We start from the raw sequence: 15,987 nt of genomic DNA, 5'->3' as shown, positions 1-15,987 counted from the left end.
GATAAGGGGGGGACCACTGTATAATTGTCAATGTAATTGGATGCAAAATTATTCATTTTGATAATTTAAACAAAAATAGCTTAGAGAATGAAGAAACTGAAGGAAGGAAAACATACATATTGTCTGTACTTTCTGGTTATCACTGCCCATGGTGGTGTGATTATTTCCCCAATTCTAGAATACACAGTGAAAATAAACATATTTGGTTAAATGACAAAATTCCTATATTTGTTGCATGATCAATGGAGTAAGGGCTATTGTGGAAGGAAAGACCAAGTAGAAGCTGCTGTCTATTAAAAAAATATACCAAAGCAATGTCACCTATCTGGAGAGATATCAGAGATCCATGCCACCATCCAGGGCTTGACAAATGCAGGAGTGTTGATTATCAACATGTAGCCATTTAACTTGGTTATTTGGCCTGTGTAGAAGACAGAAGTATTTGGAGAAAGGCAGTGTATTTACATATACTTGAAAATGTGATTGCAGTTGTTGTTCTGGATGTGGGTTCTGGATGTTCTGGATGTGTGTGCATGTGTATGTGTGCACACAAACATACCTGACATACAGTTCTTGATCTGACCAAAGCATTATTTTCTGTATCTGTTCATTAAGACAGTATGAAATAGTTTGCATTCAGCTGGTATAGCCAACCTTTGCAGTCTTACTTAAAGGCTATCTAAATTTGCCACCTACATGCCAAACCTACTCTACAAAGAATTTATCACCTTTCCCTTCCATAGAATATACTGTGGTCCACTGATAATTTCATGGAGCTGGAACTGGGAAGAATGAAGCAACAACTATTTATATACTCTGGTAGGGCATATGTGAGCCAATTAGTAGAAAATAATTCTTATGAAAATTCAAGTGTCTGCCACCTCAGTGACATTTCTAGGAATTCAGTGATCTGAGATGTGTCAATAGGTAAGGTCAAAGGTAAAGGTCAAGTTGTTCCATCTGGCCCCTCTTACCACTGAGAAAAAAATATAATGACTATTGCTTTTTTGTAGAATTTAGAGGAAACATAAATCTCATGTGAATGTGCTACTTATATCCAATCACTAAGTAACCCAACAGTTTTTAGTGGAGCCCAAAACAAATAAGGGATTTTCAACAAATCCAAAGGGCCATAAAAGCTGTTCTGCTACGACTTTTTCAATCACAAGATCTCATGGTGTTCTAAATGTTGGTAGGAGACAGAAATGTGCATAGCATGTTCTCAGAAGTGAATTAAAGCACAGACCTTTACATTTTAGTTCATACCTGTACCAGTCTCTATATACAATTATTCTCCTTGGAGCAGCTTTTGGCTTTCTATTGGAGTTGAACAGAAACTGAATATTTTACCATAAGCCCCTGAGCCACCAAGTTGCTATGAATGAATTTATGCCAAAGCCATAAATTTGTTATGCACAACTGCTTCTAACTTCAAATGGAATATGAGCGCATGAACAATCAGGTCTTGAAAATACAAATAAGTTTAATGAGCAGGTTGCCCAGATCTCCATGACGTCTATTTCTAGTACATTGCTTTCTCTTTCCACAAATATATATGGTCTCCTGGGGAATTCCCTACAACCATTAGTTTGTGGAATAAATTATTCAGATTTTATTTACAAATGGTTCTGCTAGATATTATTTCACCACCTAAGTAAATGACTGTAGAATGACAGTTCAACTCTGAAGTGGTTGTAGTGACATGAAGGAGAGTGACAAAGAAAAATCTTGTCAGTGGAAATGACTTCAAATAGTATACTTGAAAGCTCATTTTTCCTGGACATGAACAGAGCCAGAGATTTAGACCTAACTGATTAATCGTTCTAGCTAATGGTTTGGCAAGATGACCAGGGACTTGGAAGGAACAAAGTTCAGTAATTAGATAATTGGAGATAAGTTAGTATAGAGAATAGGTATGCAAATAGACCTCTTCAAATGGGCCCAGAATATGAAAATATTTGTCCGCCATATGAATGTTCACTAAAGAGTGACCTCAGCAGATGAGAATCTTAATCATCAAGTGGACAAAGTGACAATCTGGTAGATGTCAGTCAACGTCTTTTTCTAGCTATCTCTGTCCCTAATCAATGAATTCATTAACAAAGTGGCCACTGCAGAAGGAATGGAGGTTCTGCATGAGCTAAGGAACAGGTATTATTGCCCACAAAGGTGGATAAAGCTACAACTGCTGCTTAGTGCCACACCAGCCAACAGCAAAAACCATACTGAGCATATAATATGACACCTTTCCCTTGAGGAATCAGCCAGCCACCTGGTTCATTTTCTTGGATCTCTTCCATACTGGAAGGAGTAGTAACTTTTCTTAATGGAATAGACAGTTTTTGTGGACATTAAATTGCCTTTTCTGCCTGCAAGGCTTATGCACAAAAACACAATATATGATTTTATTGAATGCCTTACTCTTCACCATGTTATTTCCTATAGCACTGCTTTCAACCAAGGAACTTATTTTATGGCTAATTTAGTGTGCTAATGACCCATGCTCGTGAAATTTACTATGTTTCCAATCACTCTTGAGCAGCTGGCCTAATAGAAAGATAGTTAATAACATAGTTATAATTTCAGTTGGGCAACAAATTGCCAGGTTCAGTAATGACATTCAGGATGTCCTCTATATTGGTGACCAATGTGCAGTGCTGGTTCTCCCAAAGCCAGGTTTATGAGTATAGACATTAAGGATGAAAATATGATTAGCTTCTATTACCTGTTGTGATCCAGTGTGAATTTTTGTTTCCAGTCCCCACAATTTTGAGTTTTGCTCATCTAATGTCATTTGTTCCCAAAGAATAAAAGCTTACACTAGGGAAAACAAAAATGGTTCAATTAAACCAGAAGTTGAGACTGCCTATGGGAAAAAATAAAACACTCATGTCAGTGACTCAAACAGGCAAGGAAGAGGATGTGACTCCTACTGTCTAGGCTGCAGCACATTTATCCTGTTTATCAAGGGGAAATTGGGTTGCCAACTACAATGGGTGCAAAAAGGAGAATGTCTAGATTGCAAGAGAACCACTGGAGAATATTAGTGCTCCCATATTCCATGATAAAAGCCAATAGAAACTACAATAAACTTAGTACAGACAGAATTGCAAATGGGAGAGGCCATGGTTGTGAGATTTAGTAATAAATAAAGAGTTCCCACTTACAATTGAATTTCAGATAAACAACTCTTTTTCAATTTAAGTATGTCTCATGCAGTGTCTGACATGTACAGTTGACCCTTGAACAATACAGGTTACAACTGTGCGGGTCCACTTACACTCAGCTTTTCTTCTGCCTCTGCCACCCCTTTTATTTCTTTTTCTCTTCAGCCTACTCAATATGCACAGGAGGAGAATGAACACCTTCATCATGATCCACTTCTACCTAATGAATAGTAAATACATTTTCTCCTTTTATGACTTTCTTAATAACATTTTCTTTTGTCAAGCTTACTGTCTTGTAAGAATACAATATATAATACATGAAATATATGTTAATTTTTTATGTTATCAGGAAAGGTTTCAGTCAACTTACATTTAAGGATAAGATAATTTTTTGTATATTTGTTTTCCTTACTTTTGATTTGAATTTTACCTACTACTGAGCTGTGTTTGTGTATGCGTGTATAAAATGACGTGTTATCATTACATAATCATATAACTACAATTATACATAATTCATTATACATCATACACATGTAGAGAGTTTAGAAATGTTCTCATTTGTAATCTTGATTTATTATCTGTAGCTTATTATTGTGGAATTTTGTTAAATTCTCTTTGTATGATTTTGATTGCCTGTTTAGTTATAACTCTAGCCGTTTATTGAATATCTATTCCTTGACCTCATCTTTTGTAATCACTCTCTTTTTATTTTATTGGTGTTCTCTCTATTTTGAAAAATTTTAAAGCTTGTTCTCTAAGTCACTGACTATTTTGGAAGTGTTATTTCTGCTTGATAGTGCCTTAGAAATAAATTTTAATTACTTGTTAAATGTTTGAGTTTCCTTATGTTTTCATCTTACTTCAGTCACTTACCCTTCTATGTCATAGCTTATCTCAGTATGGTGTTCCCTTATGAATTTCCTTTCTTTGTCAACAGAGGGGTATCATATTTAACTATTTTGTGGAAATCCAAATTTTTCTCTTAAATTTACTTAATTATTTTAGTATACCAGCAAAGTTATAGTTTTGAATGTATGTAAGGTTCATGTTTTCCTCAAAAGATATTAAAAGATATTAAGAAGATAGCTGAAGGTTAGATCTTATCTTTGACACAGTCTATCTGTACCTTTCAAAAGCATTCCTCTTCCATCACCAGTTTCTTCAGCAACTATTTCTCTCAGTGAAGCAAGTCAAGAGAAATTTGAGTATAGTAGCTACTTATGGCATTCAGATATACATTCCACACATTTCTATAATTTCTACAAGGTTTTATCATTGAATTTGTTTTGCAGTTTTTGCAGAGCTGGGTAGCTGTTACTACAAATGGTTCTGTATCACTCTTTGGTTTCCTTTTCTTTTCTTATTTTTTTTTTTGACAGTCTCACTCTGTCACACAGACTGGAATGCAGTGGAGCGATGTCAGTTCACAGCAACTTCCGTCTCCTGGGTTCAAGCAATTCTCCTGCCTCAGCCTCCTGAGCAGCTAGGATTACAGGCATAGTAATTTTTGTATTTTTAGTAGAAATGGGGTTTCACCATGTTGACCAGGCTGGTCTCGAACTCCCGACTTCAGGTGATCCGCCTACCTCGGACTTCCAAAATGCTGGGATTACCGGTGTGAGCCACAGTTGGTTTGGTTTTCTAAGCATACTATAATGTTGAATGCCTATTGAAAGCAAGTATCTCAGAAGTACTTTCTTCAATGTCATAATTCTTATTTTCATTTTTGAATGGCAAAATCACTTACCATGGTCCACCTCGACAAGATTTGATGCTTGAAGTGTAGCATGTCTTCGCAGTGTCCACTTTAATATTGTCATATTTATCTTCCCAGGTCTAATCCTGACAAGCAGATTGGTATATACAAATTATTGTTTAATTTATTATGATTGGTTGTCAATCATCTGTGATCTTCTGCTCTACTATATGGTTATCCTGATGTGCTGGACAGATCCATTGTAACATTCAAAATAAGAATAGTGCTGTATACAAAAGACTACAGCTCCCATTGTTCATTGACCATAATGTTATTTTCATATTTATTAAACCTTAGTAGACCATTCCTGAGTGAATATTTTAAAAGGTTGTAGAATGCATCAAAGATATAGCTGCACCCTACATTTTTACTTTTTAAAGATTTTTGGAGGCAAAAACTGTATTGTTGAAATGCTGTATGAGAGGTGAACAAATGAATACATAAATTTAGTTCTAGCTGGCTTAGGAGTAGTACCCAACCTACTGCTTTTTATTTTACTTTTTCAATTCAACATTTGAAATTATTAAAATTTTTCATAGCTCTTTTTCAAGTATTGTAAGAATGTTTTGTCAATTGATATTCTCTTTATCTTCATTTTCTCAATTCAAATATTTTAGCATATTTTAAATGGCATGCATTATTGTAGGTAAGGGGGAAAAAAAGGCATTCCCAGAGAGATTGTGTTGATTGTTTTCTTATAGCTGAGCTTGTGAGCTTGTAGTAGTCCTGGGATTTTAATGCTGATGCTCTAGTCCTGGCAACCTGGCAGTATTATATTTGAAATATATTATGTGACTGTTTTCTTGAGATGTTTTTTCCTCATCTTTATCTGATCCTTCCCTCCGTGACAAAATTCACTCAAGCAGCTGGTAATTTTCCTGGCTAATTGTCTCAACAAAGGGGCAATTGCTAAAGCAAGTAACCTAAGACTATTATCCTTGCTTTTGAGTTTCAAATGCCTTGCTCTCAAGAAAATGATTCATTCATTTAGTGGAGTGATGTAAACAAGATGTCCCATGAAAAATCCCAAGAATTTCTACCAAAACAGCCAAACAATGAATAAACAACTATATTTTAATAAAAGCAACTAAAAGAATGTTCCATGGTATGTCCAAGGATTAACAAAATTGCTAGGTAGCACAGAAAATGAGAATAACTACATAGATAATGGAAGAAAACACTGGGACTCCATCACATCTCCCAGCAGGATCAGCCAGGAACTAGGAGGATTCTCCCTACAGTGTAAAGGTGAGTAAGAGGATCCAAACAACCTTTACCAATATTTTGGACACATATGGTTCTCATCCTCAGGGTCCTTGCAGTTCTCATAGGCACTAAGCCTGGGTAAAAGAGGTCCCAACAGTGCACACCACTGTGCTCCTGCCAGAGAAGGGGCCAGCACTGTTCCCCGTCCACTGTGCTCCTTGCAGCTACTGTGATACATCATCTTCAAACCAGAACTATTTCCGGAGTGTTTCTTGCTCTAGGGGCAGGTAGCTGCAGCACTCCTTCATTTCTGAGGCTAAGTCACCACTGAACTACTCCCACCCAATGACTCCATACTCTCAAGATGAACTGCCAACAGCTGTTACACCTTTCCCTATGTGGCTAAGCAGTAGTGGAACCAGTCCACCTGCCCCTGCCTCCCTGCCTCCTTCCAGCAGGGAAGTTTTGGGAATATACATACACACTCCATCCTGGGCAAAGGGTTATTTGGCAAAATAGCTCTATTCTTTCTCAGGTGTGGCTGTGCCCTGCTCCTAGAGGCCTTACCTGAAACTGCACATTGCCTCCCCAGGAAACAATGTTTGACGAGCTCTGTATCCCAGGAAAATAGTGCCTGGACTACCCAGAACAGTCACATACCCTGGACCTGAACTGAGGTGGCATATCGCCCACTGGGAAATTGGTGCCTTGGTGGAGCTGAACAGATGCACATCCCAGGGTTGAGCTGACATAGTACTTCACTCCTATGAAAACAGCACAGTAGCTACACTGAGGCACCCCACAGTACAAGACAAATAACTCTAGTACCCTGTTTCCCTGAAGCTAGACTAGCTCCCTACAGACTGAGCTGGTGAAATACCCGTCTCCCTGGGGAGTGGAGTCATTACTGTACTGCTCCCTGTCCCACAGCACCCAAACAACAGCCATGCTCAGCCACTCTAGGGTATTTGCTGTCACTTTACATGGTCTCACAGAATCTGGAATACTGCAGAGCGCCAGCATCCCAGGGTATAGAGTTACCACTATGCAGTGCCTACTATCCAGAATCTGAGGTGACACTGGGCCATATTGGCTCAGGCTCCTGAATTGCAACCATATCTTCCCTCACAGACTTGAAGTTCCAAAGCACTCCTTATCTGAAGTGAATCCAAGGTTGTGCTTTACCCCCAGGGCTAGAATCAGAGTTATAACCTGAACCCCTGGACTTGAGCTGCTATAGGATGCCTGAAAGTCACAAATCCTGGAGCTGCCGTTAATTTGCACCCCAAGACCTATATGTCACAATAGATTTGTAAGACCCTGAGTCTGGGATCCTGGCCTCATAACTGCTCTGTGCACCTATACCTAGAACCCAGTGTTGTGGCAGCTGCTTATAGGCCATGTCAGCCATATTATCAAGAGGCATCCCTCATCTAAGTTTCCTCATTGTAAGAAAAAAAGAATGGAAGGAACCAAGAAGCCCTTGCCACTGAAGACGTTAACAACCTATTCTGCTACCACAGATGTCTACAGCCTAGGTTGCTGAAATGCCTATAATTATTGCTGATATTGAACATAGCTAAATAAGCTGCATGGAGACTATACTACGGCATCTGCCTAGAAAAAGCCACCATATATTTCCCAATAGAAAGACCCACTTTGAAAGTGAAAGATCCAAATTCACACTAAACTCAAATTCAGGTGAAAGTCTTTTTCTGTTAAAGCCACTCTAGAAAGTTTGGAAGAGGTGATTGTTCCACCAGGTTTACAGAAATCCATGCAAGAACACAGGAAACATGAAAAAGCAAGCAAACATGACACAATCAAAAGAACATAATAACTCTTTTTTAATAGACCCCAATAAAAGGGAAATCAATGAATTGCAGAAAAAGCAATTCAAAGCAGTAATCTTAAGGAAACTCAATGGAATACAAGAAAATACAGGCAGGCGATCAACAAAATCAAGAAAACAATTTATGATATGAATGAAAAAGTAAACAAAAAGACAAAAAGTAAACATAGAAGAACCAAACAGAAATTTTGCAGCTAAAGAATTCATTGAATAAACTAAAACTACAGTAGAGGATTTCAACACCAGATTTCATCAAACAGAAGAAAAAGTTTCTAAACATATAGATGCTTTAAAATTACTTAGTTAAAGGAAAAAAAATAGGAATAAAAAGAGAGTGAAGAAAGAGTGAAAGATTTATGTTACATCACTAAGTAAATATATTCACATTATGGGTGTTGCAAAAAGAGGTGAAATAGAAAAAGTCTTAGAAAACCTGTTTAATGGCTGGGCACAGTGGCTCATGTCTGTAATCTCTGCCCTTTGGGAGGCAGAGGTGGGTAGATCATGAGCTCAGGAGTTCCAGACCAGCCTGGCCAACATAGTGAAACCCAATCTCTGTTAAAAATACAAAAATTAACTGGGTCTAGTGGTAGGTGCCTGTAATCCCAGCTACTTGGGAGGCTGAGTCAGGAGAATTGTTTGAACCTGGGGGGCAGAGGTTGCAGTGAGCTGACATCATGCCATTGCACTCCAGCCTGGGCAATAAGAGTGAAACACCATCTCAAAAAATAAAAGAAAACCTATTTAATGAAATAATAGCTGAAAACTTCTCCAATCTGAGGAGAGATATGAACATCCAGATTGAGAAAACTCAAAGTTCTCCAAATATATTAAATTAAAAATCATCCTCCCTGAGGCAAATTATATTTTTCAAAAGACTAGGATAATTTTTTAATAGCAAGACAAAAGCGTCATGTTGCATATAAAGGAAATCTTATTAGGCTAATAGCAGATTTTTAAACAGAAACTATATAGGCCAGGAAATAATAGAATGATACATTCAAAGTACTGAAGAAAACATTCCCATACAAGCAGAAACTTAAGAGATTTGTCACTAATAGACTGGCCTTTTAAGGAATGCTAATGGGAGCCCTGCATCTCAAAGTGAAAATATGAAAATCACCATCATGATGACATGCAAACTATACAACACACTGGTAAAGCAGATATACAAAGAAGAAAGAAATAGCAATCAAACCTTATTACTACTAAAAACCACTAAACTGCAATGATAAATAGTGAGAGAAAGAAAGAAACAAAGGATATATAAAACAACCAGAGAACAATTAATAAAGTAAGAATATAAACTACTCACTCGTCAATAATAATCTTGAACGTAAATAAATTAAATTCCCCACTTAAAAGATGTAGAATGGCTAATTAGCCAAAACAACATAATTGAACTATATGCTGCCTACAAAACACACACTCGCCTATAAAAACATATATAAACTGAAAAAAGATAATCCAGGCCGGGCTGCAGTGACTCACGCCTGTAATTCCAACACTTTGAGAGGCCGAGGCAGGCGGATCACGAGGTCAGGAGATCAAGACCATGGCTAACACGCTGAAATCTCATCTCTACTAAAAAATACAAAAAAAAATTAGCCTGGGGTGGTGCAGGTACCTGTAGTACCAGCTACTTGGGAGGCTGAGGCAGGAGAACAGCTTTAACCCAGGAGGCAGAGCTTGCAGTGAGCTGAGATTGCGCCACTGCACTCCAGCCTAGGCGACAGAGCAAGACTCCATCTCAGAAAAAAAAATAAAAAAAGATATTCCCGACAAATGACAATCAAGGGTTAAAAGGAGTAACTATTCTTAGAACAGATATTACAAAATCTAAATCAAAACTATGAAAGAAAAAAGGAAATGAAAGATATTATATAATGATAAAGGGATCAATTCAAAAAGAGGGTATAACAATTATAAATATATATGCACCCAACACTACAGCACCCAGATATAAAAAGAAAATAGTTTTTGATCTTATGGAGTATATAGGCTCCAATGCAGACATATTGGGGAACTTTAACACCCCAGTCTCAGAACTGATCAGATCATCTAGATAGAAACTTACAAAAGAAACATTGGATTTAAACTGCACTTCATACCAAATGAAGCAAACAAACATTTACAGAACATGACATCAAACTGCTGCAGAATGCACATTCTTTTTATCAGCACATGGAGCATGCTCCAAGATAGACCAAATGCTAGGCCATAAAGTAAGTCTCAACAAACCTAAAAGAAATGAAATTATATCCAGTGGGTTTTTTAAATTGCAGTGGAATACAACTAGAAATCACTAATAATAAGTAATTTTCAAACTGCATAAATACCTGGAAATTAAACAGCATGCCCTTGAACGGTTAATGGATTAAGGAAGAAATTAATAAGAAAATTATAAAAATATATTCAAGCAAAAACATGTACACAACATACCAAAATCTAAGAAATACATCAAAAACAGTATTAAAAGGGCAGTTTATAGCAATAAATGCCAACAACAAAAAATAGAAAGATTCCACATAAACTATCTAGTGATGCCTCTCATGAAACTAGAAAAACAAAAATGAACCAAACTCAAAATTAGTAGAAGAAAATAAATAATAAAGATCAATGTAGAAATAAAATTGAGACAAAAATACAATGGAGCAACAAAACAAAGTGTTTTTTTTTTAAAAAAAAAGATAAACAAAATCAACAAAACATTAGCCAGACTAATTAAGAAAAAAGAAGAGATCCAAATAAAAAACCACGGAAACAAAAAAAGGCGGGGGGGGTGGCATTACAAATGATGCCACAGAAACACAAAATGTCATTAGAGATTATTTTGAACAAATGTATTTCAAGTAATTGGAAAACCTAACAGAAATAAAAAAAATTCCTGGACACACACAACCTACCGAGATTGAACCAAGAAGAAATAGAAAACCCAAAAAGGTAAATTTTAGGTAAAAAGATTGAATCACTATAAAAAGTTTATCATGTAAGGAAAGCTCAGGACCTGATGACTTCACTGCTAAATTCTATCAAACATTTAAAAAAGAACTTACATCAATTCTTCTCAAAGTCTTCCAGAATATTAAAGGGGAGGAAATCCTTTCAAACTCATTCTATGAGACCAACATCACCATGTTCACTAAACCAGAAAAGAACACAACAAAAAAGAAAACTGTTCACCAATATTCTTGATGAATATAGATGCAAAAATCTCTAACAAAATATTAGCAAACAAAATCCAAGAGTACATTAAAAAGATTATTCACCATGATCAAGTGGATTTATTCAGGGAGGCAAGAATGATTCAATATCCATAAATCAACAAATGTTAAACATCACATCAACCAAATAAAGGACAAAAAATGATCATCTCAATAAATGCAAAAGAAAGTATTTTATAAATTCAAAATCCCTTCATTAAAAAACTCTCAAAAAACTATGTATAGAAGGAACATATCTCAGCACAATGAAGACCATCATGTAAGACAAACTCATAGCTAACATTGTACTGAATGGTGAGATACTAAAAGCTTTTCCTCCAAGAACTTGAAAAAGACCTCCAAGGCAATGATCAACACTTTCACCACTCTCATTTAACATAGTACTGGAGGTCCCAATCAGAACAATTCGTCAAGGGAAAAAAATAAAGAGTATCTATTTGGAAAGGTGGAGCTCAAAATATAATCCTCCACTTTTCCAAATAGATGTTCTTTAGTCCCTTCCCTTTTCTTTTCCAAAATATGTTTGCAGAAAATACGATCTTATAAATAAAAAACTCCAAAATGCCATCCAAAACTGTTAGAACTAATATGCATATTTAATAAAGTTATAGGACACAAAATTAACATACAAAAGTCAGTAGCATTTTTATACACCAATAATGATCCAGCAGAAAAAGAAATCAAGAAGGTGATCCCATTTACAATAGATACAAGAAAAGAATTAAAATACCTAGAAATGAATTCAACCAATGAGGTGAAAGATCCTACGAAGTAAACTATAAAATATTGTTGAAAGAATTTCTAGACGTCACAAAAATAATGGAAGGGCATCCCACCTTCATACACTGGAAGAGTTAATATTGTGAAAATGACTTACTACCAAAAATGATCTGCAGATTCAATGCAATCCCTATCAAAATACCAACAACATTCTTCACAGATATAAAAAAATCCTAAAATGTATATAAAACCACATAATACTCCAATAGCAAAAGCAGTCCTGAGCAAAAAGAACAAATACGAAAGCATTTCCTCACCTGACTTCAAAATATACTACAAAGCCATAGTAATCAAAATAGTTTCATACTGGCATATAAACAGTCAAATAAATCAATGGAACAGAATAGACGGCCCAGATACAAATCTTTGTTTTTTAGCCAACTGACTTTGAAGAAAGGTACCAAAAAAATTAGTGTGAAAGAGACAGTATCTTGAATAAACGGTGGTAGAAAAACTGGATAACTACATGCAGAAGAATGAAACTATAGCCCACTATGTCACCATAAACAAATTTCAAATCAAAATGAACACTTAAATGTAAGCCCCAAAACTATGAAACTACTAAAAGTAAACATTGGAAAACACTTTCAGTTTATTAGTCTGGGTAAAGAATTTTAGGTAACACCTCCACAGAACGAGCAACACAAGCAGAAATAGACAAATAAAATTACATCAAGCTATGAAGCTTCTGCACAGCAAAATAAATAATCAATGAAGTGCAAAGACAACTTACAGAATAGGAGAAAATATTTGCAAACTATCCACCCAACAAAGTTTTAAAAACCAGAATATGTAGGGACTCAACACAAAAGAAAAAATATAATAATAATAATTGGTTGGGTGCAGTGGCTCATGCCTATAAGCCCAGCACTTTGTGAAGCCAAGGCGAGTGGATTGCTTGAACCCAGGAGTTCAATATCAGCCAGGGCAATATGATGAATCCTTATCTCTACAAAACAATCAATACAAAACTTATCTGGGCATTGTGGCATGTGCCTGTAATCTCAGCTACCTGGGAGGCTGAGGAAAGAGGATCACTTGAGCTTGGGAGGTCAAGGATACAGGAAACTGCAATTATGCCACTGCACTCTGGCCTGGGCAAAAGAACAGACCTTGTCTCAAAAAAAAAAGAACACCACAAACCAAATAATATTATTTTTAAATAGGCAAATGATATGAATAGACATTTCTTAGAAGAATACATACAATGGACCAACAGGCATATGAAAAAATACTTAACATCACTAATCATCAGGAATATACAAATTCTAACCACAATGGGATATTGTCTCATCCCAGTTAAAATGGCTATTATTAAAAAGACAAAAATTAATAGATGCTGGAAAGTACGCAAAGAAAGAAGAACTCTAGTAGACTGCTGGTGGGATGTAAATTATTACAGACACTATGGAAAACAGTATGGGGGTTCTTCAAAAAACTAAAAATAGATATACCATATGATACAGCAATCTCACTACTGGATATTTATCCAAAATAATGGAAATCATTCTGCCAAAAGATACCTGCATGCCATGTTTACTGCAGCACTATTCACAATAGCCAAGACATGAAATCAAACTAACTGTCCATCAATGGATGAATAAGGAAATGTGCTATATATGCATAATGGAATATTATTAAACCATAAAAAGAGTGATATTCTATCATTTGCATCGACATGGATGAAACTGAAGGTCATTATTTAATGTAAAATGAGCCAGACACAGAAAAACAAATATTCCTTGTTCTCATTTATATGCAGGAATTTCAAAAAATTGATTTCATGAAGGTAGTGAGTAGAACGATGGTTACCCATGGTTGGAAACATTGGTGGGGGGTGTGCGGAGTGGAAAGAGTGATAAAGAAAGGTTATTTAACAAGTAAAACATACAGTTAGACAGAAAGAATAAGTTCTAGTGTTTCATAGAACAGTAGGGTGACTATAGTTAAGAATTGTTTATTGTGCATTTCAAAATAGCTAGAAGAGAAAATTCGAAATGTTTTCAACATAAATGATCAATATTTGAAGCAGTGAATATCATATTTATCCTGATTTGATCAATACACATTGTGCATGTATCAAAATATCGTGTATAACTCATAAATATGTACAACTATTTTGTATTGAAACAAGGAAATGATTAGTAAATTAGTACAAGATATAAATTCACAGCATGCAATATATAACTAAGTTAATAAGAGAAAAATCAAATAGAAGCACATTTTATTTTCACAAGGAAGTCCAAGTTTGTGTAGTATGTAGTTCTGCTTTTCAGAAGCATCAGGGATCAAAATACTTCTATTTTATAATATGTCATCCCTGTCTTATGAGGTCTACAACAGACGACCACCACATCTGTCAATGAACATGCAGGAAGGAGAAAGGGTAAAAGTGAAAGAGAAGTCATATCCATCTACTTTAAGGCATAACAAAGAGGTTAAGTATATCACTTTTTCTCTCATCTCATTGTACCGGAAAAGTGAGTGTGCTTGACCAGATTTTGGAGGTGCATAATAATTGTTAGTAGTAAAATACTTTATGAAGAAAAACTGTCATTTTCAGGACAATATCTTAATGAGGAGCATTAGAAGGAAGCTTGCTTGTGAGAACGGAGTAGCAGGAGAAATGACTCCAAAAAAGCAATTACATTGATGGGCACTACTAGTGACAGGGCATTTCAGGATGGGGAGAATAGGAAAGCTGAAAGAGATTCACTGCGCCACATAAAAAGAAAAGGATAAAAAGACTTTTTTTAACACAAGAAAATCAGGCTTTCAGTATTAACCAGCCTGTGTCCTATGTTATAATTTACGGTTTCTCTCTCTTCAGAAACGTTGAACAATTTCACAAAAGACTCATCTGTTTAGGCTTTTGGAGGGAATTAAAGGAAAGGGCTGAGTCCATATTTGGGTTGACACAGCAGTAAACATAAAGCAACAGCTGCAAGATGCATGAGTGGAGACAGAAACACAGAAGTAGCAAGAAGCAATCAAAAATATGACAAAAAGATGACAGTTTGAGAAATTTATAGAATTTCTAGGAAGGACTTTAGGTTTTTCCATAGAAAAGAACATGGAATAGAAATTAATTAATTTGTAAATTAATATAAGTTAATAAGAGAACAATCAAATAGAAGTTCAGTATATCTTAACCTAGATCCTAATGGGTGGACAAACCCTGCTGATAGGCGATTTACAAATCTTATGACACTTTTAGAGTTGAAGGCACTATAAATTTATTGCCAAGCAGTGTGAGTAGGGAAGAAAAATAAGTTCTTTAATTCTAGCTCATCAGAAATCAACCAGACGAACAAATTCAAACTACATAATTATTTCAGCAATGTAGCAAGATCAGCGTATTATTTAATAGAAAACAGAGTTTCAGAGTTGCTAAGTACATTAACTAAGATTCTGTAACAGAGTTAATTAAGAACAGGATTTCAGGTCTGTGGCACTTGTTTATATGTCCTTTCCATAGTGTTAAAACCCTCTGATCATAAAGTCTTCTTAGGTGTTTACATTTATTAATTAACATCTGCTTGCCGGTCCTCATTTTTCTTCATGCAAAATTATCCTTAAGTTTTTAAATTAAGGAAGCTAATTAATTAATAGTTATTAGCTGTATTAATGACATTATTTTTTATAGAAAATAAATTACCCATATATATGTTGTATCTGGGTACATAGCTGTGTGTACATATATGTGTAAATACATGGATGTGTATGTATACATGCTCTCTTTCAGTTAACCAGTTAACCATCCATCATTCATTCTTTCATTCAACCAAAAAATATTGAACACCAGTTACAGGTCTAAGCACTGTTATAGATACCAGAAAAACAAGAGTAAATGGAACAAACAGATATATTCTTCATGTATGGTACATTCTTTTAGGAATAGCAAGCAATAAATCCACTCTTCAGAAGTCATTTATTTCTGAAGCATTTATTTGGTAGCACCTTATCAATACTATAGGCATGGCATCTAACATTTATTTAATA

Source organism: Colobus angolensis, unplaced genomic scaffold (assembly GCF_000951035.1).
Source record: "Colobus angolensis palliatus isolate OR3802 unplaced genomic scaffold, Cang.pa_1.0 Scaffold145, whole genome shotgun sequence".
Lineage (NCBI taxonomy): Eukaryota > Metazoa > Chordata > Mammalia > Primates > Cercopithecidae > Colobus > Colobus angolensis.
This window is presented reverse-complemented; position numbering follows the sequence as displayed.